Source organism: Equus asinus, chromosome 14 (genome assembly GCF_041296235.1).
Source record: "Equus asinus isolate D_3611 breed Donkey chromosome 14, EquAss-T2T_v2, whole genome shotgun sequence".
Taxonomy (NCBI): domain Eukaryota; kingdom Metazoa; phylum Chordata; class Mammalia; order Perissodactyla; family Equidae; genus Equus; species Equus asinus.
This window is the reverse complement of record NC_091803.1, coordinates 39,972,018-39,999,976: the sequence shown is the minus strand read 5'-3', so window position 1 is coordinate 39,999,976 and position 27,959 is coordinate 39,972,018. Positions and strand designations below refer to the sequence as shown.

Here is a 27,959-nt window from a genome sequence, read left to right as displayed (position 1 = left end):
GGTTCGGATCCTGGGTGCAGACCTATGTACTTCTCATCAGGCCATGCTGTGGCAGCATCCCACATATAAAGCGAAGGACGATTGGCACAAATGTTGGCTCAGGGACAATCTTCCTCAAGCAAAAAAAAAAAAAAGAAGATTGGCAACAGGTGTTAGCTCAGGCCAATCTCCCTCACCAAAAAAAAAAGAAAAGACAAGAAAAGAAAAATGGTTAAAGTGGTACATTTTACATTATATTTTTTACCACAACAAAAGAAATAATAAAAAAAATGTTATCATCAATTGAAAGTTCTGTGTGGTATTGCTGCACCTCTCTTCTCCAGTAGTGGTACTAAATACGGAGAAAGGGAGGGCCAGTCTGGTGGTGTAGCAGTTAAGTTCACAGGCTCCACGTCGGCGGCCCAGAGTTTGCTAGCTCAGATCCTGGCACAGACCTACACACTGCTCGTCAAGCCATGCTGAGTCAGCATCCCACATAGAAGAGCTAGGACCCACAACGAGGATATACAGCTATGTACTGGGGCTTTGGGGAGAAAAAAAAAGAGGAAGATTGGCAACAGATGTTAGCTCAGGGCCAATCTTCCTCACCAAAAAAAGAAAAAAAAAGCATACATAGAGACATTTAAATAAATTTTTAAAAATAATAAATAAATACGAAGAAAGGGGACCAAAACTTTTAAAAAGTTCTACGGTCCTCTAAGACACCAGTGAGAGGGCAGGTGGCCCTCCCCTTTCAACCCTCAGTGCTTAGTAACCCCTAACTCGTTTCTCAGACGTCAGATCACCTGCTGCTGCCTTAACCTTTGCAGTCCCTGCATTTTGCCCTCACAGCATTTCATACAGTTGCAGCGGATCACCTTTCAGGGTGATGAGCTGATTAATATGTTTTCTCACTTGGCCGTAAGCATCACAGCATCCCATGAGCAGGAACCATGCCTGGTTTTTGGTTCAACATTATATCCCCAGCACTTAGCCCAGGGCCGGCACATAGTAGGCTCTCGACAAATATTTCATGAGTGAAAGGCTAGAAGTTCAAAAGACAGGTGGACTGGGAGGTCAGAGCATCTCGAGGAAGACTCACATTCTCCCCCACCGTGTTGCCCGGATGGTACTTCCATGATTTATCCTGCTCGGAGCCATTCTCCTTTTCTGGCTTGCCTTAGCCAGAGTCAGTTTCTGCTGTTTGCAACCAAACCACCTTTCCATTATGTAAACTCTCTGGGCCTCAGTTTCCTTATCTGTAAAAAGGGGATAATAACAGCGCCTTCCATTTATTCATTTTAATAAGGATTACATCCGTGATTTCATTCAACGTTCACCATGATGAGGATGAGGAGGAGGAAGAGGAAGACGGTATCATGTGTATTTCCTATTGCCGCTGTAACAAATTCCCACAAACTTTGTGGCTGGAAATAACTAAATTTCTTTTCCTTACAGCTCTGGAGATCAAAAGTCCAAAGCGGATCAGCAGGGCTCGTTCCTTCCGGAGGCTCCAGAGGAGAATCTGTTTCCTGGCCTTTTCTAGCTTCTAAAGGCTGCCGGCAGTCCTTGGTTCAGGGCCCCACATCACTCCAACCTCTGTTCTGGTTTCGCCTCTCCTCTGATTCTCCCTCTAAGGACCCTTGTGACTGCATTGGGCCCATCCAGATAACCCATGATCTTCTCCCCATCTCAAGATCCTTCGCTCCATCTGCAAACTCACCTGCAAAGTCCCTTTTGCCATGGAAGGTAATAGAGTCACAGGGTCCGGGGATGAGGATGTAGATATCTTTGGAGGGCTCTTACTCAGCCTACCACCCCATGTGTCCCAAGTTTTGGTTTAAAGCTTCCAGGAAAAATAAGCTATCTTTCCTGCCTTCAAATTGCTTATAATCCTGTTGGGGAGACAAAACATTTCCACAGTCCACAAAGACCCAGGCAGTGTGGTCCCTGCTGTGGTGGGAGGTGGAGGTGATGTGTTGAGAAGATGAAGATGAAGCAGGAGCCTTCCCCCCAGGCCTCTCCTGTCCCCAGAGCCGCAGCCTACAGCCTTGTAGGCCACGCCCACCCAAATCCAGGGGGGCCACCTTCCCAGGCGCTAGGATGTGAATGCTGTCCCCTGCAGGTGTGTGACACAGTGTCCCTGCCTTCTCCTCGTAGGAAGTGGGAGGCTCTGGGAAAGGCAAGATGGAACCTCTTCACTAGATCAGCAGAAGCCTTTGCTTTCTAGTTTTATTGAGTGCTCTGGTCTGAATGTTTGTGTTCCCCCCAAATTCACATGTTGAAATCTTAACCCTTAAAGGTGATGGTAGGAGGTGGTGGGGCGTTTGGGAGGTGCTTACATCATGAGGGTAAACCCTTGTGAATGGGATTAGTGCCCTTATAAAAGAGATCCCAGAGAGACCCCTTCTCCTTCTGCCGTGTGAGGACACAACAAGAAGTCTGCGACCCTCATCTGAACACGCTGGCACCCTGACCTCAGACTTCCAGCCTCCAGAACCGTGAGCAACAAATTTCTGTTATTTACAAACTACCCAGTTTGTGGTATTTGGTTATAGCAGGCTGAACGGACTAGACATTGATGCTTGGTAAGTTTCATTTGGACTCTGGGGAGGAGGTTCTCAGTGTTAACTGGGGCTAAGCATCTGGAAGGTTAATTGATGATAAAGAGGGGTGAGGGTCAGGGTAAAGGCATGTTCCCCTCCTCCAACTTCCCAGAGCCCGGAAGAAATTGTATCATATCAGTTAGAAACGGGGCGGGACGGTCCAAAGAACAAGAAATCAGCTACTACATCATACGCCATGTGACACCCCACGTGAGTTCTGCAAAAGCATGAACCTGGCAGATCTGTCATTGAGACAGTAGAACACCACTGTCAAGACCGATAAAGACAGGCTGTGAGCGATTTAACTGAAGTAGCCGGAAGGGAGACCAGCACTACATGTCCAAATAGGCTTGGCCCAGCCCCCCAGCCCTCAGGTAACTGACTCTGGGTCTGGCACGTGGCTGGAATGAATTGGGTCATTCACTGGTGAATCCTGGGTTTTTCAACTGGTATCTGTTCTGGGACCTGGTCCGTGCAACTCTGCTTTTCTAGAGTAAAAATTGTGATGTGTATCTCAGTAAGGATTACCTGATGTGTGTGAGCTATGTGACCAATAGAAAAGTCTCAAAATTTACTTCTACATTGAATTTTTTTTACAAAAAAACTTTATTTAGATATAATTCACATACCATAAATTCCCACATTTAAAGTGAACAAGTGAAGAATTCTTTTGTATATTCAGAATTGAGCAACCATCACTGCACTCAATTTTAGAACATTTTCATCATCGCCAAAAGACACCCTATACTCACTCCCCATTTCCTCCCAATATCTACTCCCCAGCCACTGGTAGCCACTAATCTTACTTTCTATCTCTATGGATTTGCTTGTTCTGGACGTTTCATATAAATAGAATCTAATGATATGCAGTCCTTTGTCACTGGCTTCTTTCACTGAGCATGATGTTTTCATGGCCCATCCATGCTATAATATGCATCATAGTTCATTCCTTTTTACAGCTGACTAATATTCCATTGTACGGATAGACCACATCTTCTTTACCCGTTTATCAAAGGATGGACATTTGGGTTACTGATACTTTTGGCTATGAACAGAGAGTAATGTGAGTATAGACAGTACTGCTGCTATGAACATTCGTGTACAGGTTTTTGTGTGGACATGTTTCACTTCTTTTGGGTACATGCCTAGGAGTGGAATTGCTGGGTCATATAGTAACTCTTTTGAGGAACGGCCAGTTTGTCTTCCGAAGCAGCTGCACCATTTGACATTCCCACCAGCAATGTACGAGGGTTCCCATTTCTCCAGATCCTCCCCAAGGCTTGTCATTTTCCATTGCTGTTGCTGTTGTTACTAGTTAGGCTGTTTTGATGGCCATCCTGGTGGAACTGGAGTGGTTTTGATTTGCAGTTCTCTGATGGCTAATGATGTTGAGCATCTTTTCACGTGCTTATTGGCCATTCGCATGTCTTCCTTGGAGAAGTGGCTATTCAGATCCTTTGCCCATTTTATAATTGGGTACATTTAATTTTGAATGGTCTCCTTAACAATTACACATTGGAACCACTATAGAATTGATTCACGGTGGGCGCTCTGAAGTCGATGGCCTGGATTTGAATCCCAGCTTGGCCACTTGACAGTAGATAACTTGAACATTCTCTCCGGACCTCAGTTTTTTCCACCTACACAATGGGGGACAGAATATTAGCTGCTTCATAGGGTTGTTGTGAGGATTAAAAAAGGCAGTGTGTGTCAAAGGCTTGGTAAAGCTTAATCAGGGCTCAGAAAATATTACCCATAATAGCAGCGTCGTCAATACTTAGTAAGCTCTTTCTATTTTACTATATGCACATAGGCGTTCTCATTTAATCTACCTGGCAATCTTGCAAAATAGGTATCACCATCTGCATTTTGCAAGTGAGAAAACAAAGCTCAGGGAGGTGAAGGGGGGGCGTCCAGGGCTCCATAGCTGGGAAGAGGCAGAGCAGAGGTTCCTGCCCAGCTCTGGACCACTCCAGGGCCCTCTGCAAATGTTACTCTTGGCAAAGTTTTTAGCTTGAATCGGCGTCTCCTCTTGCAGCTTCTGCTATTCAAATGCAACGGTCATTAAGCAAATGCTGTCAGAAAGGAATCAGAGAAGAACCCAGTAACGAAATCATCAACAGCTTATTCAGGCAGAGAAAAGCTAGAGCAACCCCAAGAAGCATGTGTTTCTCTCGTTTGGGGCTGGCTTTTGAGTCAGAGGATCTTTTCACGTAGTCCTGGCCTGCTCTCCCTGTTTAGTATGGCCTCTCTAAGAACCTCACGGGGCTAGCTGGAAAACAGTGAAAGGCAAGCATCCATCACCCCTCCTTCTTCTGGAACAACTACTTAGGAGTTCTGTGTAGTTCCCCATAGCGACATTGGGTGTCACCTTTGAGTTGTCTGAAGCCAATCTCCCCTGGAAACTGACAAAACGTGTCGTTTTCCAAGAGTTTCTGGTTCTCTGAGATCCAGTTTGGAGGTATTCATCACCAGCCCTTCGGCTCCCAACTCAGCCTGGATAATCTGGTTCTCATTTGCGGGGCCAGCGTGGTCCTGCAAGAAGAGGGCTCCTTGCAGCTGATTCAGTTTGGGGTTTGAAAATGGGCTCCATGGCCGTGACTCGGGAACTGACTTCTCTTCTCTTCAAAAGTGGGTGAGGACATAAGGATGAGAGAGTTTATGCAAAGCCGCTACAACTTACGGCTCTTCTCTCCCAGATTCTCTGCGCTTCTGTCCCTTCTCAGGTAAGTCATCTGCTCACACATCTGTGTCCACACTAGGCTGTGAGCATCTGTGAGCTACTAGGGGGCAGGGACTCCATCCCTCACTCCCTCCCCTCTCCTTTCTTCCCTTCTTTCCATCCCATGTATATTTGCAGAGTATATATTATGTACCAGGCCCTGGGACAAAACAGCAAATTTCTTTTCCTTCATGGAATTCACATTCTAAATTCTTATTTATCTGTATGTTCTCAGCATCAAGCATATACTAGGTGCTTAATAACTGCTTTCATGGCTTGCTGTATACTCCTCCCCTTCCAGTTTTTTCTATGCATATACTAACATATATACATGATATTTAAATTTTAGATGGAAATGAGATCACACCTTAATACTATTCTTTGACTCCCCCCGCCCCACACCCACTTAGTTATGTATTGGGGGCCATCTTTCCATGTTAGAACACAAAAATCTACTTTAGTGTTTACATGCCCCTAAGTGCTATTTAGGGTCTCTCTGCCCCTTGGAATCTAGAAAAGACAGGCTTGAACCCCAAATCCATTGTGTGTAAATTCTTAGGGCCAGGTTAGGATTAGGAATGGCTGGGTTCCCATGTTCTCATGGTCACTTCCAGTCCCTGTTCATGCTTCTGCTGACTTGTTCCACCCCAATTTATTTAACCAGTCTCCTACTGATGGACATTTAGGTTGTTTCCAGTCTTTTGCTGTCACAAACAATGCCGCAGTGAATAACCTTGTTCATCCTTTGTTTTATGCATATTGAAGAAATTGCTAGCGGTGGCATTACCGGGCCAATTTAGCAATAGATATTGCTATAGATACAGATATAGCAATATCAGTGGATATTGCTAAATTCTCTCCTCAGAGGTTTTGCTAATTTTCATTCCCAGTGTAATGTGTTATCAAATTGTGATCTTTGCTTATCAGTGCATTCACACACATTTCTTTTTGATATTCTTTGTCTTTTCTTTCTTGTGACCCGTTGACCTGAAAGTGCCTTTTATGTTATGGAAATTATCCCTTTATAATTTGAAATGCAAATATCTTTTCTTAGTTTATTATTTGTGATAAAAATAATAATGTTTTCACATATTGAGGCATATGGAGGAAGTATTCTGGTTTAACTCTGATTTGGCCTAAAACTTCTTTTTTCCAGAGCAGCCTGACTTCTGGCCCAGCGAACATGCACTGTGCATCCGCTTCAAACATTTTCCCGAAGCAAAGAATGCCCTCTTTAAAGAGAGGGATGGGTGTCTCCTTTTCTCTGACGCCAATACCATCACTTCTTTGAAGATGAGTTTTCTTCTCAGAGAACCAAGGTCAAGTTGACCTGCTGTGTATGTGCTAAACTTCGGCAAAACATCTCCTTGTGACTTGGGGAAAATAATTGCATTCCTGTCATGCCTGACATATGTTCTTCGTTCTGAAATGGTATATAACCATGCTGTCAACCACACTTCTCTGGGGTGCTTTCTGCCCTGGTGGCGATGGCACTTCCGGGCTTGTCCTCAACATTAGCTCATTAAATATCTTTCTTATCTATAGATTGGTTATTGATGCACCAACAATTGTTTTTACATCATTTTTTTAACGGCTGCCTACATTCTACTGAATGGGCCTACCATAATTTTTAAGCAGTCTCTTATTGCTAGACATTTTGGTTGTTTCCAATTTTTTTTTTTTTTTTTTTTTTTTAAAGATTTTATTTTTTCCTTTTTCTCCCCCAAAGCCCCCCGGTACATAGTTGTGTATTCTTCGTTGTGGGTTCTTCTAGTTGTGGCATGTGGGACGCTGCCTCAGCGTGGTGTGAAGAGCAGTGCCATGTCCGCGCCCAGGATTCGAACTAACGAAACACTGGGCCGCCTGCAGCAGAGCGCGCGAACTTAACCACTCGGCCACGGGGCCAGCCCCATCCAATTTTTTACTATTATAAATGACACCGCTCTTCCCACTAACCTGCATTGCATCTCTTTATGCTAATTTTCTAAAAGTGGAATAGGTCAGTTACAGAATATTAACTTTAAAAAGTCTTTTGACACCTTTTGGGTATTGGATATTATTTTTTTAAACTTTTTATTATTTAAAAACAACAAACATTTATTGATTAAAAAAAAAATCTCCCATGAACCAATCACCCATCCCCTCAGACCGACTAGTCTATTCTACCTCCCACCCACTTCCACTTCTTCTGTGTTATTTTGATGTAAATCTTTTCATCCGTAAAGATTTCAGGATTTAAAGAGAGGCTCTCTTTGGACAAGAAATTCACCATATCTCCTCTCGGTTCTTCTAGATAGCAGCAATGGAAAGTTACCTACCAATGCTGTTGGGAAGCATTCCTCTTGGAGGCCGCTCAGGGGCAAATGTCTAATCAGAATCCATGTGCCCCTTCTCTGGAGCTCTATTCTTGTTTTGCAGACAGGAAAAAACCACATGGATGACTCAGCCAGCCCCAGGGCTCTTTTGTCCACTGCAGGATCCCCACAGACCCGAAAACTTTGCTTCGCCCGTCACTTTTCACTTATTTTTTATTCATCCCAAAGGCAGGCAGGAAATTGTTGTCAGTCCGTGAATCATGCAGGAATCTTTCCTCTGCCCTCTCCCATTTGGATGTTGCTTCCTTGAACAATACCCAAGTTGATGGGCATTTCTCCCCCACAATCTCATCTTGATGGGCTCATCTGGCTGGTGGGGAGCTCCATCTATTTCACAGCAGAGCCCCTGAGACTCAGGGAGGGACAGAGAATTGCTCAAGGTCTCTCAGCCCGTAAGTGGGAGAACCAGGGTGTGAGTCCCGCTTTGTGGGCTCTTGCCGCTAACCCACGTTGCCTCTCAAAAATGGTTACTCCCTGGGGAACTGCTCTCAGTAGCCATCAGGATGGAAAATGATCTCAAGCACAGTCCTCAGGAGGGTAAATGGCTGAGTAATGGACCTCATATTGGTGTCCAGGGCCTGCCCTGGAAATCTCCCAGGCCAGTTTCTGAAAAATCCTCTTGCTCCTGACAGGCTCCCAGTCTCCATCCTTAGCTGGCTTCACCCCAGGGGTCCTGGGCACTGAGGGGGTGGGGCAGCCACCCTGGGCTTCACAGCCGGCTCTCCTCCTCACTCACACAGTACCAATTCTTGCCAAGATGGCTGCTAATCCTCAGGAGCTGAGAAGCCGGTAGGGGAGGAAGACTTCTCCTCTACCTAATGTGGGTTTGTCTGGCCGGAGAACGAATTAAATTCATATGAGACAGAATAGCAGGGGAAAATTAAACAAAGCTTTATAACATGTCTACATGGGAGAGGTCAGGCAAGCTGAGCAACTCGCCAAAATGGCCGAAACCACCACTTAAATATCTAAAGACAAAGGAGAATGTTGCGGGTGGAGGGGGAGTCGATCATGGGCGATTACCGCACAAGTACAGTAAACAAAATGCAGATTTAAGTCCTTGCCTTTGGCATTGATTAAGAGTTTCTAGAGACAAGGTCATCTCCCCTTCTTCCTGGTACAGAGGGAGATATCTTTACAGATGGAGAGTTCCTTTACAATGTAAATGTCTCTTACAAAGGGTAAGTAAATTCTACTTTTCAGTTGCTTTCCTGTCTGCAAAGTAACTAGCCTCAAATAATCATCATGCCAAAGAGACATATCTTGGGGTGGCCAATTCCAGTCCCCACACCAGGAACCCACAGGGGTGCAGCAACATCCAGAGTGGCTGTTCCTCAGCCTGGAGATCACAGCAGCTGTCTGCCTAGAAACGTAGCCGGCAGCCTGACTCTACAGGAATGACATGAACCCAAGCCTGGATCGCTGATCCTGCGCCCACCGCCGTGGTGCCAGGGCCTTAGCCACACTAGCCCACTGAAGCCTCCGCAACCCTACAGATGGGCATTTGATTAATTAAGAGAAAGAGGAGGCTCTCAGATTACGGAGCTCACGGAAAGTTGAATAACTTGAACAAGTCATGCAACTGAGATTTTGAATCCAGGTGCTCAAGCTGGAATTTTGACCCTGAGGCCCTTGTTCGTACCTTTTGACTTGTTTTTTTTTTAGAACTAATTAATCAGACAGAGGTCATAGCAGAGAAACTGTCCAATGAAACCCACCTCTGAGGCCCAACATGGGGAAAACAAGAGAAACAAGGTCAGGTAGGAGATGGTGTGAATATTGGCCAATGGCGCTTCTCCAGGTATAGATGAGGTCCGGGTAATGGAGCCATCTAGTGGGAAAGTCTGTGAGCAATGACTTCTGGCCTCTTTGGGGTTCTATCTAGAGATGAGAGGCCTGGATCTCCGCTGGGGGACTTTCTAGCTTAGTCATGGGCAGTGTTCCGACGTTTGGAACATTCTTACATCATGCTGAATGGACAGCCCTGGGCATCCGTGCAAAGTCAACTACTTTGCCCAAGTGGGGATGCTGGGCTGGGGTCTGCTCTGGCCGCATCATCAGGACTCTGAGCCCCAGGGGAACTACCGAATGCCAATGGGAAAGAAAGGGATTTGCCCTGCTGAGTGTTGTGTTAGATAATGACCAGGGACAGGATTTCATTGTTCCCACTGTAGGCATTCAGACTATGTCATCCCAAACATGCCACTTTGGCATATTGATTATTTTGAGTTAAAATTACTCGAGAAGCAGCCAGTGGAAGAAAGACATTCCTTTGTCCCCCTGAAAGCAGGAGATAAACCTCCCATGTGAGAGGGACTCTCCCTGTACCAGGAGGATAAAAGACATCTTCATCACCAGAGACGGGGAACTCAGGGCCAAGACGGCTGCACAAACAAACCTTGTTAATTTTTCACCATTTACTACCCCTAGCCCACACCCCTCTGCCACATTATTTCTTCACAAATTTATTGTTTCCTTGTCTAAAAGGTATCAAAGCTTCCTGCTCTGGGCGCGTCTTGGAGTCACACATCTTTGTGGGGCTCCCATACCTGCATATGTGCATAATTAAATTTGTTTTTCTCCAGTTAATCTGTCTTTTATTACAGGAGGTCTCAGCCAAGAACCTAGAAGGTGGAGAGAAAATTATTTTTCCTTCCCTACACCACTCAGCCCCATTAAATAAAAGCGCATGACAGGGAGATTTCCACATGTGAGTTTTGACATGTGTCAAGGCTCAGTCATCATTTTGCACTGAGACCCCACCCCCCACCCCAACCCCAGTCCCTTCAGTGAGTTTGTGACCTCACCCTTCATCTGATAGCCCTGAGCTAACATCTGTGCCAATCCTCCTCTACTTCATATGTGGGGTGCCTCCACAGCATGGCTGATGAGTGGAGTAGGTCCACATCCAAGATCCGTGAGCCCAGGCTGCTGAAGCAGAGCACACTGAGCTTTACCCACTCGGTCACGGGCCCAGCCCCCAGAAATCCCCTCTTAATTGTCTGCAGCTTCCCCTCTTTCCCCACTGCAGTCGGTTCTCACAACACAGGCAGAGTGAGCTTTTAAAAACACAAATCAGACCGTGTCGCTATTTGCTTAAAATCTATCCATGGCTTTCTTCCCATTGCACACAGGAGGAATCCAAACTCCATTTCTTGGACTCCAAGTCCCCCAGTGAACCGGTCCCTGCCTGCCCACCTCTCTTTGCTGGACTTTGTTGCAGGCTCACTGGCTTTCTTTTAGTTGCCACCTCCATCCAGCCCCCTGGCATTTGTACTTCCGCCTTCTTCTGTGGGGACTTCTATGAGCCTGGTCCTTACCTTTTGGGACTCTGCTGGAGTGTTAGTCCCTCAGGGAAGCCTTTCCTGATCATCTAAGCAGATGTCCCTTTCTTTTAAAGTAATAGCGTCTTTTTCATTTCCTTCCTATAATTTATCACTGGGTTGAATTATGTCCCCTAAAAAGATAAGTCCAAGTTGTAACCACAGGTACCTGTGAATGTGGCCTTGTTTGGAAACAGGGTCTTTGTACACACAATCAAGTTAAGATGAGGTCATCTTGAATTAGGGTGGGCATTCATCCATTGGCTGGTGTCCTTATAAGAAGAGGGAAATTTGCATATAGACAGACACAAGAAAGAACGCCGCGTGAAGACAGAGGCAGAGTTTGGAGTGACGCGTCTATAAACCAAAGAACACCAAGGATTGCTGGCAGCCTCCAGAAAGTAGAAGCAAGGAAGGATTCTGCCCTGAGCCCCCAGAAGGAGCCAACCCTGCCAACACCTTGATTTCAGGCTTCTGTGCTCCAGAACTGTGAGAAAATCAATTTCTGTTGTTTTAAGCCACTGAGTTGTGGTAATTTGTTACCTGGGAAACTAACACAGTTGGTAATGATTTTGTTTGCTTATTTGTTTACGATTTTTCTTCCAATCGAGAAGACTTTTACGTCTTTATTCTCATTTGTGTCCCTAGTGCCAAGCTGTGTGTCTCACACATAGAAAGCATGCAAATATTTCTGGATGATTCATCGCCCCACACAGTCAGCCACAGCATCTTGCCAGCTTCAGCTGGGCCTGTGTTCCTCGTCTGCATCGCGTTTACTGCTCCCACTTCTTTAGCTCATCATCTCCCTCTGAGTTATTGCAAGATCCTTCCACCTGATCTCCTTGCTGTTTAACTTTTTCTCCTTTTTTTTTTTTTTAATACCAATCTGATCTCTTTATTCTTTCCCCCCCACCCTATCCTCGCTGTCGGGCCTTGGGCATGCTCTGTAAAGTTTCCTGCGCAGCCTCAGTCTCCTCTTCTGTGGAATGGAGCAACAACCGCACCTCCCTTACCAGGTTGCTGTGAAGATTAACTGAGAATCGATGCAAATCTCGTAGCACAACCCCCAGCACATCACAAGAGCCCTGGGAATGCCAGCTTTCACTCTTACGGTCGGCGTTTGTCCGGGAGTGAGGCTAGAGACCCAAGACTATATAAAATGAGTCCTTTGTTAAGATGGGGAAAGGCGTTTGAAAAATCACATGTTCAAAGCTGGCTTGCCCAATAACTGTTAAAGTGATGAAAAAGCAGAGTTTGCCTAGCATTTGGGCCTGCTGAAGTTTGGAAAAGACATCTATTTTGGAAGCCTGAGTTTGCATATCATTATATACACAATGAAAATACATTAAGTGAAAAACTTAAAGTAGGCTCACAGTTATATTAAAATCGTATCATTTGCACCAAAGACATAAGCTTAAATATAGAAAAAAAGGAATTCACTTTAATCATGGCTCAGAAATGATGCTCTCCATTTGTGAAAAACTCTCAATCAGGAAACCTCCAAAAAGAAGTTTAAAATGCATGGTAACACATATCAGAGCAATTCCAAAATTTAATGTGTGCAAATTATTCATATATTCATAATTTTATTATAGCTCATCAGATTTGGGGAGTCAAGCACAGGGTAAATGGAATATCTATTAGCTGCTAAAACAAGGCCCATCAGTGAAATGAATTTAAATGTTGTAACTATCTTCCCATTGACTCTGAACTCTCACTAAAACACTAGCTATTTAATAAGACTGGAAGTTCTCATTGATTTGAAAGGCTAAATTAGTAAGAACCTTTTTTTTAAAAAAGCTTTCTTTCAAAAAGTCAGGCTTCTGTAGAATTGAACCAAACAGTGATGTGGTCAGCTGCTTTTCTGAAGCTGCTTTTGTTTGATTTGGAGAGTTTTAAAAATAGTGCCAGGAGGGGAGAGAGTAAATGATTGAAAACGAAAATATGCACATGCCTGCCTTGATAGTAGCTAGCCCCGGGGAGCTCCCAGCAGAATGGGCGTGCTGGTTTTTATGATTTATTAAAATTGGAAATTCTCCTAAAAGTTAGTAGGAGAAACAGAGAGGCTTTTGGCCAAAGTGCTACAACCTGGGAGGGTAGAAAGGATGCCTCAGGCAGCCAGCCTGCCAAACAGCACACTCTGCCCATCCATCCTTCTCTCCCATGTCTGTGTGTGTGCCCTCGCATTCTGCCCCCGTGGGAGAGATAAGGGGGAGAGTGCTTCCTTCATCTTGCCTGGAAACTCGACCCCTCGTGTAGTTTTAGAGAACATTTTGAAGATCTTAAATCTGAGCGTCAGTTTGTATTCAGACACATCCTCCACTTTTCATTTTTCGAACTGTTGTGTCAAATACTGATTTCATTGAATTAAAAAAAAAATCCTAAATGGGATGATCTGGAGAAGAGATTAAATCATTCCTCTTGGCATTCTGATGTATAATCATCTTCCTAATGAACTTTATGTCTCCAAATCACATTTTAATGAGAACTTGTTCAATCTAATTTAGACTAAAAGGGATTGTGGTTGATTAAAAGTACCTAAAAGTTCTGGTGTGAAAACATTAGTGTTTCTAATATAAAGAGAATGCTAATGTGTCTCTTCCTGCTGGGTGGACGGTAGACGAAAAAGTCTCCTATGACATCTCTGCAGAATACCCCATCACTTGTAGAGAACCATTTGTAATTAACGACTTGGTCATTGCCTTTCTTCTCCGCAATGCTGAGCTCCATGAGGGCAAAGACTACAAACATTCTCTTCACTGCTCTGTCTCCAGAGCCTTGCACAGGGTCCAACAAACAGCTGGCACTCAATAGAAATTTGATGATGAGATATTGAATGGATCAAACGGAACGAGGCAGGGATGGATTCCAAACAGCCACTACTGGGGGAAGATGCATGGATGCTGGGGGAAGGTGAGGGCAGGAGAAGACCCAGCTAGAATGGCAACTGTATAGCAGAGTTTCAGACTAGTACTCTGCAACAGAATATATACTTACTCAACAAGCACCTTTCAGAAGCCCACCATGTTCGAAGCATTTGCTAGGTGATGGAGAAGAAGGTACAAAGATGAATAATGGTCAATTTCTTTCCCAGAAGGCACCAGTCATCTAAACAAACGGATGCTGTGTTCTAACTTGCAACAAAGAAGAACAGTATATCCTACTTGTTTAGTACCTGATATTCTTTAATTCAATTCAACAAGTATTTATTGCATGCCTACCATGTACCAGATACTGTGAGGTACTTTCATAAAAATAAGAAAAACAAAGGCTACCATTTTTCCAGTGTTTACTGTAAGTCAGACATTGTCTAAATGCTTTGCAGACATTAATTTTTAAAAATTGTGGTAAAAGGAAAACAATGTAAAATTTACCATCTTAACCATTTTTAAATGTATAGTTCAGTGGCATTGAGAACATTCACATTGTTGCGCAACCATCACCACCATCCATCTCCAAACTCTTTTTATCTTCCCAAACTGAAACTCTGTACTCTTTAAACAATAACTCCCCATTCTCCCCTCACCCAGCCCCTAACAACCACCATTCTGCTTTCTGAATCTATGAAGTTGACTACTCTAGGCGCTGAACGTAAGTGGAATCACACAGTATTTCTCTCTTTGCGACTGGCTTCTTTCACTTAGCATAACGTCCTCAAGGTTCCACATTGTAGCATGTGTCAGAGTTTCCTTCCTTCTTAAGGCTAAATAACATTCCATTGCGTGGATAGCCCACATTTTGTTTACCCATTGCAGACACTCTTCTATTTAATTCTCACAACCACCCCGAGAGACAGGCATCTATAGTGACACACAGCATGTACCTGCTCAGATGACCTCAGTGTCCTTCTCCTGGAACCTCAGTCACTCGCTCGACCTGGATCTGACTAGTCACTTGCCTTGGGAGTCCTGGACCCATCCCTGAAGTCAGGTCAACCGATTGGAAGTGTGGGGTTTCTGGCTCCTCCTGTCATTTTCAGACCTGGATGAAATACCGCTATCTCATGTGGCTGCCAATGCAGCAGCAGGAGGCAAACCAGTTCAGGGTAAACTCCCAGTGAAGAACACCGAGTTGCTGAGGCAACTCATCGTCTTAGTCTGCTGGGGCTGCCATGATAAAATACTATAGACTGGAGGCCTTAAACAAGAGAAACTTGCTTTCTCACAGGTCTGTAGGCTGGAAGTCCAAGACCAAGGTGTCACAGGTTGGGTTTCTCCCAAGGCATCTCTTCGGCTTGCAGACAGCGCCTTCTCACTTTGTCTTCACAGTGCCTTTCCTCTGTGCGTGTGCATCCCTGGTGTCTCTTCTTGTAGGGACGTCATTCAGACTGGATTAGGGCCCCACCCTAATGACCTCATTTTAACTTAATTACCTCTTTAAACAGCCAATCTCCATATACAGTCACAATCCGAGGTACTGAGGTGGGGGGGCAGTTTAGGACTCGAACATATGAATTTTGGGGGACACAGTTCAGCTCATACCACTCACTAGTTCCATTACTTCACCTCCTCCATCGCTTCACTCCCCTGTTTTTCACCTTGCTGCCCTGTTTCCACGTTCCAAATAAAGCATTAGCACTTTCATGCTGGGCTAAGATTCTGTTTTCCAAGGAATTTAGGCTAATATGGTGTCATTAGGAAAAAAACCCAAAATTTCACAGTTTAGCACCAAATCTATGTTCCACGTCACAATGGAGTTAAGTGAAATAGTTTTTATGCTAAATTGGGTCATAATGCTCCCCTGCTTAAAATACACTGATGGCGGGGCTGGCCCCGTGGCTGAGTGGTTAAGTTCACGTGCTCCGCTGCAGGCGGCCCAGTGTTTCGTTGGTTCGAATCCAGGGCGCGGACATGGCACTGCTCATCAAACCACGCTGAGGCAGCGTCCCACAAGCCACAACTAGAAGGACCCACAACGAAGAATAGACAACTATGTACCAGGGGGCTTTGGGGAGAAAAAGGAAAAACTAAAATCTTAAAAAAAAACCCAACACTGATGGCTTCCCAATGCACTGGGTCTAAAATCCTCAGTCCCAGTCCCCTACCTGGGTCCTACCTGGTCTGTGGGCTGCTCACGTCTCCATTCTCAGCTCCAACAGGCTCCAGTCACACAGGTCCTCTTTCAGGTCCTCCAGCCTGCTTGCATCCCTCCTGGCCTGAGGGGCATTACCTTTGGTCTTCCTTTGCCAGGCACACTATTTCCAGGGGGCCTGCACAGCTGCCTTCTCTCGATCTGGTGGGTCTCAGGCTAAATATCACCTTTTGTGTTCATGTCCCAGGGCTGCCATCACAATGCGCCACAAACTTGGTGGCTTAAAACAACACAAATTTATCCTTTCACAGTTCTAGATGTCTGAAATCAAGGTGTTGGCAGGGTTGGCTCCTTCTGGAGGAGCCAACCTTCAGGAGAATCCTTCCTTGCTTCTTCTAGCTTCTGGAGGCTGCCAGCCATCCTTGGCATTCCTTGCTTTGCAGATGCATCACTCCAACCTCGCCTCTGTCTTCACGTGGCATTCTTCTTTGTGTCTGTCTATGTGCAAATTTCCCTCTTCTTAGAAGGACACCAGCCAATGGGTTAGCGCCCACCCTAATCCAGGATGACCTCATTTTAATTGATAACATCTGCAAAGACCCTATTTCCAAATAAGGTCACGCTCATAGGTAGAAGAGGTTAGGACGTCCATGTATCTTTTCAGGGTAAGCAGTTCAACCCACAACTCCTCTGAGCACAAGTCCCGCAGCATCTTCTTCCTTCCACCCTATTTAAAGGAGTTGCACAGTCATGAACACGCGCTGCTCAGAGCTCCCGCTGCAGGGAGTGGGGCTGAATGGCTCCAGCTGCTGCCAGTGGTGTATCCTCACAGGGATTCCTGTCTATCCTGGGTTAGTCTGGATGTGGCTTGGCCTTTCCAGCTGGGAGATTCTGTCAGTACCACCATCTGGAGGCTTATGGAATGCCCGATCCATGGGCACAGAATCCCATACAACAGAGCATTCAAGCAGGAACCTGCTTCACAATGAAGGAGGCACAGGAGTGGACCCATGGTCAGATTATATTCTGTACCATCCAGAAGCAGCTGGTCACAAAGACTATTGGAATGGCCGTCTAAGGGTGTAGCTGGAACGCCAGCTCATATGCAACACTGTGAAACAAGGGCCATCATCCTTCAGGATGCGACACATGTATTAAATCAGAGACCTCCCGATGGTGCCATGTCCCCAGCAGGAGAGTACATGGGTCTGGGAAGCAAGGGACAGAAGCAGGAGGGCCTCCACTCCCCGTCACTTGCAACGATCCTCTGGGGGATTCTCTGCTTCCTGTCTCTGCAAGTCTAGGCTCTATCAAGTTGTAGGTCCTGGTCCCCATAGTGGGCACACTCTTGACTGAGGACACAGCGAGGGTCCCGTTGAAGTACCAGCTGTGCCAGGACCCTTTGGACACCTGTGCCCAGGCGAGCAGGAGAGAAAGGGAATCACCACCCTTATAGGGGTAGCTGACCCTGGTCAGCAGGAAGGGGTGGGGCTGCTTTTACCCAATGGGGATGGGGAAGAATGTGTGTGAAACCCAAGTGATGTGCTTGGGGGGCCTCCTGGCAGTCCCTTGCCCACTGAAACTGTGAACGGACATGTGTAGTAACCCTGGCCTGAGGAAGGTATGATTTGCCAAGAGTTCAGACTTCTCAGGAGTGAAGGTTTGGGCCACGTCACCCAGCAAGCCATCAAGTCCCACTAAGGTGACAGTCAAGGGGGAGGAGATTTAGAATGAGTAGTGGAGGAAAGTGTGAGTACCTGTTGCAGCCCCAAGACCAACTGTAGCGACAAAGGCCTTAGTCTGAACCACTGACTTCCCTCTCTCGAGTTTCTCCCCAGGAAGAAAGGCCATGGAAATCACGGAGGGCTGCTCCCCAAACATGCATGGAGAAGTAGAAGTGGCAGCCATGACAGTGACCTCTGAGATGTGCTGCAGGGAGTACTCTTGACTGACCCCTCCAGCTGCTGCCACTCACCACTGCTTTGATACGGACACCAAGCTTCCTGCAGCTGCTCCCAGCATGGCCCAGCACGGCAAGGGTATCAACACATCAGGCCCATTCCTGCGAGATACAGCGTTCCTCGGAGGGGAAACTTTGGCTCAACAACTCCCCATGAGGGGCCCGTCCAGTGGTGCAGTGTTTAAGTTCGCACACCGTGCTTCAGCGGCCTGGGGTTCGCAGGTTCAGATCCAGGGCACAGACCTACACACCACTCATCAAGCCATGCCGTGGTGGCATCCCACATACAAAATAGAGGAAGATTGGCACAGATGTTAGCTCAGGGTCAATCTTCCTCCAGCAAAAAAGAGGAATATTGGTAATGGATGTTAGCTCAGGGTCAATCTTCCTCACCAGAAAAAAAAAAAAAAAAGAACTCCCCATGAGTCTGGCCAAAGTTTTCTTGCACTTCCACTGTAGTCCAAGACTGTTCTTCTTCCTACTCAATGTTCCTTCTTTACCCTTCTCCCTCAGTGGTGTTAGGCCTGCATTGTGGTCTGAAAGTTCTTCCTCCTTCTCTGGCTTCCTCCCTCCATTCTTTACGAGTGTTTTCCTCCCCAAAAATCTGTCACAGTCTAATTCCATCTTGGTGACTGATCTCGGAGGACCTCCCACTAACTGTGGCGTTTCTTCCCCCTCCCTCCTCCACCCCCACTCATCTCTTTTAAGTCTCTGTCTTAGCAACGTGTTTTTTCCTTAAAGGCACTTTCACAGTTGGATGTACTTATTTATTTCTTTAAATTTTTTTCTTGTCTTTTTATTTTTTTCCCTACCAGACTGTAAACTCCACGAGGGGAGGAACCATATCTAAAATGAACTCACTGTTGTACCTTGGTGCCTGGCATGGTGCCTAGGATGTAGTAGGCATCAAGACTTATTGAATGGGAGGATTTTTCTCTGCCTCCCAAATCATCTAATGATGCCGACACCACTGTCAGCGCGTTCTGTGTCTTGTGGTTGTTGGTGTTTAAAGTGGAGACAAAAAGTGTCACAGAGAGAAGTCAGTGATTTGAAAAACAAGAACTCAGACGCCCCTGACACAGTGAGCCTTTCAATCGCAAACAGTCAGGACACCCTGGAAATCAGAGTGAATCCGCTTTGAAAAATTCTAAAGAGCCGACGGAATGTGGCACTTCTGATAGTGCTGAGAGAAAGCAGGAGTTCAAAGGAGCTCGTCTTCAAAGGGAATCTTCACGGAAACCCAGCAGAGGGCCTCGAGACTTGGCCCCAAATCAAATTAGCCAGAAAGCAAACGAGGCTTCTGAGGGCTGTGCAGAGATCTAAGAGGAGGGAGAGAAGGGAGGAAGAAGATCTTTGCATTGGAATCTGACGTTGCAGGACTCGCTCAGCAGGGCTTCTGGGCTCTGCGCTTCATTAGATCCTGGCTCTGTGCTGTTTCATCTCCTCCAACTCCCCTTAGCACAAGGCCCACGTCCCCAAGGCTCGGCTTCAAGTTGAAGAAGAAACTAAACCATCTGCAGTTTATGGGTACGCTAGAGGGCCGACGTTTCCGGCTTTGTGTTTGCTGTCCCTTTGTGCTCCTGTTAGTTTTGTGTTCTGTTGAGCTTTCCTTCATTCTGGACTGCAGTACCCTAGAATGGGCTCGCTCAGTAATATTAGTCTCATGAAGAAGTTCCGAGTGGCAGTGAAGAGGCAGTATTGCACAGTGGTTAATACCATGGCTTTGGACTCTGTGTCAGTCAGGATAGACGAGCTCATGTTGCAGTAACAAACATCACCCAAATCTTATTCATGCCATGGGTCTGTCTCAGGCTTCTCGGGCTGATACAACAAAATATCATAGTCTGGGGGGCTTAAACAAGAGACATTTATTTCTCCCTGTTCTGGAGGATGGGAAGCCCAAGACCAAGGTGCTGGCAGAGGTGGTGTTCAGTGAGGGTACTCTTCCTGGCTTGCAGCCTATTGCCTTTTCACTGTGTCCTCCCACAGCATGACAGTGCTCAAGAGAGCAAGCTCTCTGATGTCTCCTCTCATAAGAGCACTAATCCCATCACGAAGGCCTCACCCTTAGGACCTAATTGAAACCTAATCCCTTCCCAGAGGCCTCATCTCCAAACACCATCACGTCGAGAGCGAGCGCTTCAATATGTGGGGGAGACACAAACATTAAGCTCATAATGGTGTCCCTTCTGTGTCATCTGGGGCTGTGCTCCCAACATCTTTCCATTGCAACTGAGGCCCACAGAGCCGTCACCATCTGGGGCACTGCCATTCACCATGTCAGAGAGAATGTGGGGCATTAAACACTGGCTCTGAAAGCTTCTGCCTTCAAGTGACAGACATCCCTGCTGCTCACATTTCCTTGATCAAAAGCAAGTTACACTTCTGCACATCACTTCAAAGAGGGGCATGCAAAGCACAATCTTGCCTTGTGCTCAGGAGAGAACTGTATTATTGGGAACAGCTCCCAGCTCATCAGTCCACAGTCTAGATGTTGCTGTGAAGGTATTTTCTAGATGTGACTAACATTTAAATCAGCTGTCTTTGAAGAAAGCAGATTACCCTCCATAAGGTGGGTGGGCCTCATCCAGTCAGTTGAAGGCCTCAAGAACAAAGACTGAGGCTTACCAGAGAAGAAGGAATTTAGCCTCAAGACTGCAACATAGAAACCCTACTTGAGTTTCCAGACTGCCTGGCTTGCTCTGTGGATTTTGGACTTAAGAGTGCAACATCAACTTTTTCCTGAATTTTCCATCAACATCCACTGGCCAATGATTGTGGACTTGCCAGTCCCCACAAATGCATGGGCCAATTCCTTAAAACATCTATCTAGGGCCGGCCTGGTGGCATAGCGGTTAAGTGCACACGTTCCGCTTCGGCAGCCTGGGGTTCACTGGTTCGGATCCCGGGTGTGGACTTGGAACCACTTGTCAAGCCATGCTGTGGCAGGCGTCCCACATATAAAGTAGAGGAAGATGGGCACGGATGTTAGCTCAGGGCCAGTCTTCCTCAGCAAAAGGAGGAGGATTGGCAGCAGATGTTAGCTCAGGGCTAATCTTCCTCAACAAAACCCCCCAAAACCAAAAACCATCTATCTATCATCTGTCTATCTGTCTATCTATCTATCTATCTATCTATCTAATCTATCTAATCTATCTCCCATTGGCTCTGCTTCTCTGCAGAACCTTGACTAACACATAGTTACCCCGATTACAGAATTACCCCCACATCCCGCCAATATCCAGTCCAGAGCTAAGCCTTGTTTCCTTGAACCTTCTCCCAAATCACCTAACACAAGTCCAAATCCTACCAGAAGAACCTTCTAACCTTCTCTAATAGAGTCACGTGGGACTGGCTACATAACTTGTGGGGCCTAGTGCAAAATGAAAACGTAGGGCCCTTGTCAAGAAATTACTAAGAACTTCAAGATGGCAACCAAGTACACGGTGTGTAACCTGTGCAGTTGTACGTGGCCCAGCACTTACAGGTCACACGCTCATGCTGGGGGCCCTGGAGACATCTCACGTTTCCCCGTGGTTGTGCAACAAGTCAGTGTTCAACGACACGTGTGTTTCTGGTGGTCTGTGGCCGGAAGGCATTTACAGAATTTCCTTCCAATATTTTATGTACACATATCTCTTACTTAAGGGAGAACATGTTTTTTCTCCCTCTTTAAATATATATATATATATATATACTTTTTTTCTATCCTGTACTGATCTTTTAATATTATGAAGTCGTCAAAAACATAATATAGATCAGTTGTATAATATTCATTATTAGATGGCTCTATATGCATATATGGACATGCTACATTCCTTGTTGAAATTTGCTACCTATACCCGATTGCTTGTGTCTGAGGTAAAGAGAAATTATCCAAAAACACGTGAGAAATGAGCTTTTATATAATATATATGAGAGCATATGGAAAGTGCATGCTTATGAACATTTATTCAAATAAGCTGGGAGCATTAAAGAAAGCACTAAATAATAACTACCAAAATAATGTGTCATAATAATGACACATGTACACCCACCAAAGTAAAGGATATTGAAAGCATCTAGCTTTAGGGGCAGTACTGCAATGATATTTGAATTTCTTGAAGATATTTCTGTACTTTGAGAGAAGATAAGGTGAGGGTTTTGGTCTGGACTTGTAGGTTTTCTATAGGCCACTGGGCCTGCTCTGTGCTACACTTCAGCTATCCTCTAATGAGGGAGTTTTAGCATTTGCCTGCCACTTGTTACCTTAGTACTAACCCCTTGCCTTAATTCGTTTATAACTCTGCACGAACATTTAAACTGTAGGTTTAAAACAACAAGGTTAAAGAGGTGGCATGGATCAGGGTCAGCCGGGGAAGCTGAGCCATCCTGAGGGTTACATCCTGAAGGACACATTATAGAACTCATACCTTCCTCAATTACAGGAGGAGCTGGGGAGGTGAGGACCACAAGAGTCACTGACTAGTGATCCGAGAAGACAGGAACATCCAGTTGCTGAAGTGGGGCCATAAAGGGGAGCTTGTGGAGCTGTCCAGGTTGCCTGTGTAGACCCCACCTCTGCGAATCAGCAGCCAAGCATTCAGTGGTGGGGCTGGGGCTGCTATTGGTCAGCAAGGCCAACAGTGGGGAAGAAGAGCTGGACATGGAGCAAAGGAGAATGAGGATATACCTGAGCCCATTAGGTATCTTTGCAACCATCCATCACTTGATGCGACAATCATGTCCTTCAGAGAACAGTGGCTGCTGCTTCCCTTCTGCTTTCCAAGTCTCACGTACGTTCCTTTGTTGGCCAACTCTATCCTTGAACCATGTAGGGGTAGGGATTCTGGGAGACACTGCTCCAGAGTAACGAAGTGGACGTGGCACAATGCAGCACAGAGGTTATTCAAGGAAGTCAGGAGAAGGCAAGGATTGGCTGCGTACTCAAGTGCCTTGCGATGGTTAAATTCACATGTCCACTTGACTGCGCCATGTGGTGTCCGGATATGTGGTCAAACACTATTCTGGGTGTGTCCATAAGGGTGTTTTTGGATGAGATTAACATTTGAACAGGCAGACTGAGTAGAGATGGCCCTCCCAAATGTGGTGGCCCTCAGCCAGTAAGTTGAAGACCTGAATAGAACAAAAAGGCTGACCCTCCCTCTAGTAAGAGAGAGCTCCTCCTGCCTGATTGCTTGAGCTGGGACATCGGTCAAGAGGGAACACTGGCTCTTCTTGGGTCACAAGCCTGCCGGGTCTTGGACTGGAACTTAGGCCAATCGCTCTCTGGTTCTCAGGCCTTCAGACTCTGACTAGAACCTCACTGTTGACTTTCCTGGGTCTCCAGCTTGCCAACTGCAGATCTTAAGACTTCATCACTGTGTGAGTCAATTTCTTATTAGAACTCTGTCTCTCTTTACATACATCCTGTTGCTTGTGTTTCTCTGGAGAACTCTGACTAATACAGAGCTAGGGCTCCCTTTGCAAGTGAAAAATCTACTAAAGTCCTCTGAAGAAATGGTGTACTTTTGGTTTGCAGTCAAGATGTATTAAAGGTCAAAGTGTTCTGCTGTGAAAACTTGATTGTAGTCTAGCAATTTTGGGAAAAGAATCTTTGAGTTCGATGGAGTTTTCTTTGAAGGACATGCTAATGGCTTTGGAAGCTTGAGGCGCGTCTCTTTGCTTCCTTAGAGTTGTGAGTGAGGGCTGAAGCTGGAGAATGACTGGGGGATTGGTTTTCCTTGCTCCTCTGTCTCTGTAGAGTGAGGTCAGACCCAGCAGTCTTTTGGGGGATGTTATTATATCAACAAACTCTATCATGAAACTTTAAAAAATCCTTATTTTAAATGCTACGTCTGTTTTATTGTTCTGCTAAATCCCCAAACCAGTCTTTGAGAACTGGAAGGAATCGCGGAGACAATCTCACCTGAGTTTTCTCAAACTGTGTTCCACAAAACACACATTCCTAAATGTTCATAGGTGGTCCTTGAAAAAAGGGATTGTATGACCAAGTAGGTTTGATCAAGGTGGCATACACTTGAAACGGGCAAGGAGTTAGCCATTGATAATTAAGTAGCTAGGAACTAACGTTTTTCCTTTTTGCAATTAGTGATTATAGCTTTTAGCTGTTAACTCACCCATTGTTAACTGTGCTGTTTAGGCAATATGCTATCAGGCTCCCACTAGGTTCCTTAGATAACATCTCCCTGGAGCCTGGGTCCCCATGGTGATGGGTGTGTGAGCTGTTTTTCAGGAATTAGAGCCCCTTGTCCACTTCAGGCCTGTTGAGACCACCAACTCATCAACTGGGCCCGTGCAGATGTCCAATAGGCGACCTTTTGACGTCAAGAGGCTAAAAACTCCACCCTCAGATCATGCTAATGCTGCCATTTTGTGAACATGGGTCCTATGAAGAGGCATGGAGTCAGACTACGCTTGCGCACATCATCAATTACCTCACCCCTCCTCACCTCCAATCACCTCTCTCCACCATTTCAGACCACCTTGCCCACCTACCCCATAAATATCCCTAAGTCCCTACTTTCAGGGAAACGAAATTTGAGGCTCATGCTCTCACTTCCTCACGTGGCTGCCTTGTGAGTAAACTCTCTCTGCTGCAATCTCATTGTCTCGGTGTTTGGCTTTCTGGGCGGCCGGCAAAAACGCCCAGTAACACACTCTGGTTCAGTAACACACTCTCTCCCGTTTGGAGAACCCAACTGCACTTTAATGAAGTTTGAGACACCTCCTAGACTTTGAAGTGGAGATATCAAGCAGGCAGTTGGTAGATAGGGCTGGCTATCAGGGGCAAGGCTGGAAGTGGATATATAGGTTTGGAAGTTAATACGTTTAAAACTATGGGAAAGGATTACTCAGGAGAGAGTTTAAAAGGAATGAGTGTGTGAGGTCTGGAGGTGCTGCAGCTCTCTTGTGACCACAAGAGGAGCTGAGAATAGAGCTAAGACCCAGAAGACGGCATTGCTGAGCCAAGCGACAGAGAGAAACCAGGACACTCCTGGACAAAGTTTGATCCACTAAAGCCGATTCTACCATTGGACTGCTCAACTGTAAAGCCAGGAAATTCCTCAAGTTTTTACGTCATTTCTTAGAGAAAGAGTCCTGATTAGTATGACATCTCCCAACATCTTTCGCACATGTATTGCTGTCTCCTCCTAGTCTGTGTTTTCCCCTCTCCTCACCTGTCGTGGAGGAGAATCAATTGACCTTACGAGGTCAGGATTAATCAGTCACCCCCATCTCGAGGCACAAAGGGGAAGGGATGGCTTACCCCGAGCAGTGTCTGTTGTCAGCATTTCAGGTATGAGTGGAGGAATCGGTTAAGAATTGGTTAATGTGGTTAAGGATTTTATTTTTATTTTTCGATTGCTAGCAACCAACCAAAACTGACTCTGGCTAACTTACACCAAAAAGGGACTTTATTAGAAGGATCACAGGGCTCCCCCACAGAATCAGAGACAGAGCTGAACAAGCTGAGCACCACACCTGGGGAAGGAGAGGAACCAGGGCTTTCATCGAAACCCTCGCTGGGCTGACTGCCGACGGGCTGCAGCTCCAGGCCTGCGCTCTCTGTGCTCAAGCCTGACGTGACCAGGAGAGAGAATGTGCTTTGTGGGAAGAGGTGGTGAGGCAAGATGAGGTCCCTCAGCCCTGGTCCCTGGGAGCCCAGCCTGCAAGCCTGAGAGGCTGGGCGACCCCCCGAGAAGGGTCTGCTTGACCACTCTGAGCATGGAGCCACCCCTGGACTTCCCCAAGTCACTGAGAATGCCAGCTGATTAAGAACGAGCTCTGCAGGCCTTCGCTGCTCTTACGGCCTCGGTGCTCTTGGCTTTCAGGACACACGCACACCGTGGGCTCTCTGACATCTTTAACCTTTACTCTTTTTCCCTTAGTCTACGCTGTGCATCTTGGGAAACCCTCCTTTGATTCTCTTTCCTCTTCCAAGCCCCCCTCCTCCTATAGACTGAATGTTTGTGTCCCCCAAAATTCCTATGTGGAAACCTAACCCCTAACGTGATGGTATCTGGAAGTGGGGCATTTGGGAGGTGATTAGGTCGTGAGGGGGGATTAGTGTCCTTATAAAAGAGACCCCAGGGAGCTCTCTTGCCCCTTCTGCCATGGGAGGTTATAGTGAGAGGACAGCTGTCTCTGAACGAGGAAGTGGGCTCTCACCAGATGCTGAATCTGCCGGCGCCTTCACCTTGGATTTCCCAGCCCCCGGAACCGTGAGAAATCAATTTCTGTTGTTCAGAAGCCACCCAGTCTATGGCATTTTGTATAGCAGCCTGAATGGACTAAGACATCGCCCTTTAAAAAAACGATTCTTATTTCAAAATAATAAGTATTAAAAAAAATTATTCAAACTACCAAAGACTTTTCATGAAAAGTAAGTCTTCTTCCTGCCCTAGACTTCCTGTCTCTAGCCAGGGATAGTAACACTACTGGTCTCCTGTGATTCTTTCCAGTGTAGCCTACATGTATGTCTCTAACACAGCAGAGCAGATTATACACTCTCCAGTACCTTGCATTTTCCACTTAGCGACATATCATCCATACTGGAACACATCTGTCTCATTCTTTTTGCCGGTTGTGAGCCCCCACGGACAGAAAGGCTTTTATGAACACAAACAATGCAGCAGTGAACACCCTGCACATGTGACTTCAGGCACCTGAGCAAGTGCATCTGTCAGAAACAACAAGGGGCTGCCCAGTGGCGTAGTGGTTAAGCTTGAGCGTTCTGCTTTGGCGGTCTGGGGTTTGCAGATTTGGATCTCGAGCATGGACCTACACCACTCATTAAGCTATGCTGTGGCAGTGACCCACATACAAAACAGAGGAGGATGGGCACAGACATTAGCTCAGGGCCAATCTTCCTCACCAAAAGAAAAAAAAAAGAAACAAACAAAGAAACAATAGTGTTTTGTCTTCCAAGAGTTATCAAAGCTTTGTTCTTCTGGTTTCCACCAGATTTCCCAGGCACAGCCCACAGTGGCTGCCTCTACTTTTTCTCCACTCCTTAAAAACCTGCAATATGGCATCTGCCCACGGACATACTCGAAGGCCACCAACAACCTTCTTCCTTAGTGCATCACCTCTGACCTCTCTGTAGAATTTGACCCCACTGCCCATCCCATGCTGAAACTCTCTCCTTGCTTGGCTGTTATGGGAGACAATCTTTGTCCTCCTATTTTCCTAATCATGCTCTTTCTGTGTCCTTTGCCTGTCTTCCAAAGGTCACCATCTGGCAGGAGCCTGAGGTGAACCTGCTGGACCAGCCCTTTGAGCTCCTGGCTGTCTCACCCAGGCAGTCACACCCATTTACCTCCCTGCCTGGACCCCAGAGAAATGTGAGGTTTAGATGGATATCTAAGTTCAAACTCTCTTCTAGGCTCAAGTTCTTCATTAAACAAAAGAAGTTTTTAATCCCCACTTTTTATTTTATTATCATTATTTTAATATTTATTATGTACTATTTAAAAAATACAAAAAGGCAGAAATAATAACAAAAAATACAATAAAAGAATAACGCACCAAATACCAATGTTTCCACCATTCAGCTTAATAAAATGTGACCAATACAGGGGAAGCCTCTTCTGTACTCTCCCTGCCCATGAGAGGTAACCACTATACTGAATTTGGACTTCGTCATTTCTTTGCATTTTAGTTGAGTCCTGCAATTCTGACTCGATCTCTCTATATCTCACTCAGTATTGTTAAAAGTGAATGCAAGTGATTCCATTTATGTGAAAAGGAAAATGCACTATAGAAATCTATGTATCTATCCATCCATCTACCTACAGAAGCCCTTCCAGAAAGATCTGTATCAGGGGTTGGCCAAACAGAACACATCAGGCCTGTTTGCAACCTCTGTGATACAACAAAATGTTAACAGCAATTACTTCTGGATGCTAGGACTATGGATAGTTTTTTTTATCTACTTATCTGTGTTTTCTAAATTTCCAA

At 45.8% G+C, this 27,959-nt stretch overlaps 1 long non-coding RNA gene across 2 annotated transcripts in view; it reads right to left on the bottom strand.

The window, feature by feature from the left end:
• Window positions 1–597: 597 nt before the first annotated feature.
• LOC139040217 (uncharacterized) overlaps window positions 598–27,959 on the bottom strand; it is a 34,520-nt gene continuing 7,158 nt past the window's right edge. Inside the window, exons 1-3 of one of the 2 annotated variants that reach the window (XR_011494301.1) lie at window positions 14,829–27,863; window positions 7,626–14,045; window positions 598–4,225 (exon numbers count right to left, since the gene is read on the bottom strand). This is a non-coding gene — a long non-coding RNA (uncharacterized lncRNA). Of the gene's footprint in view, window positions 4,226–6,978; window positions 14,046–14,828; window positions 27,864–27,959 lie in introns of those variants that run through there. The other variant, XR_011494300.1, reaches the window with a different exon arrangement.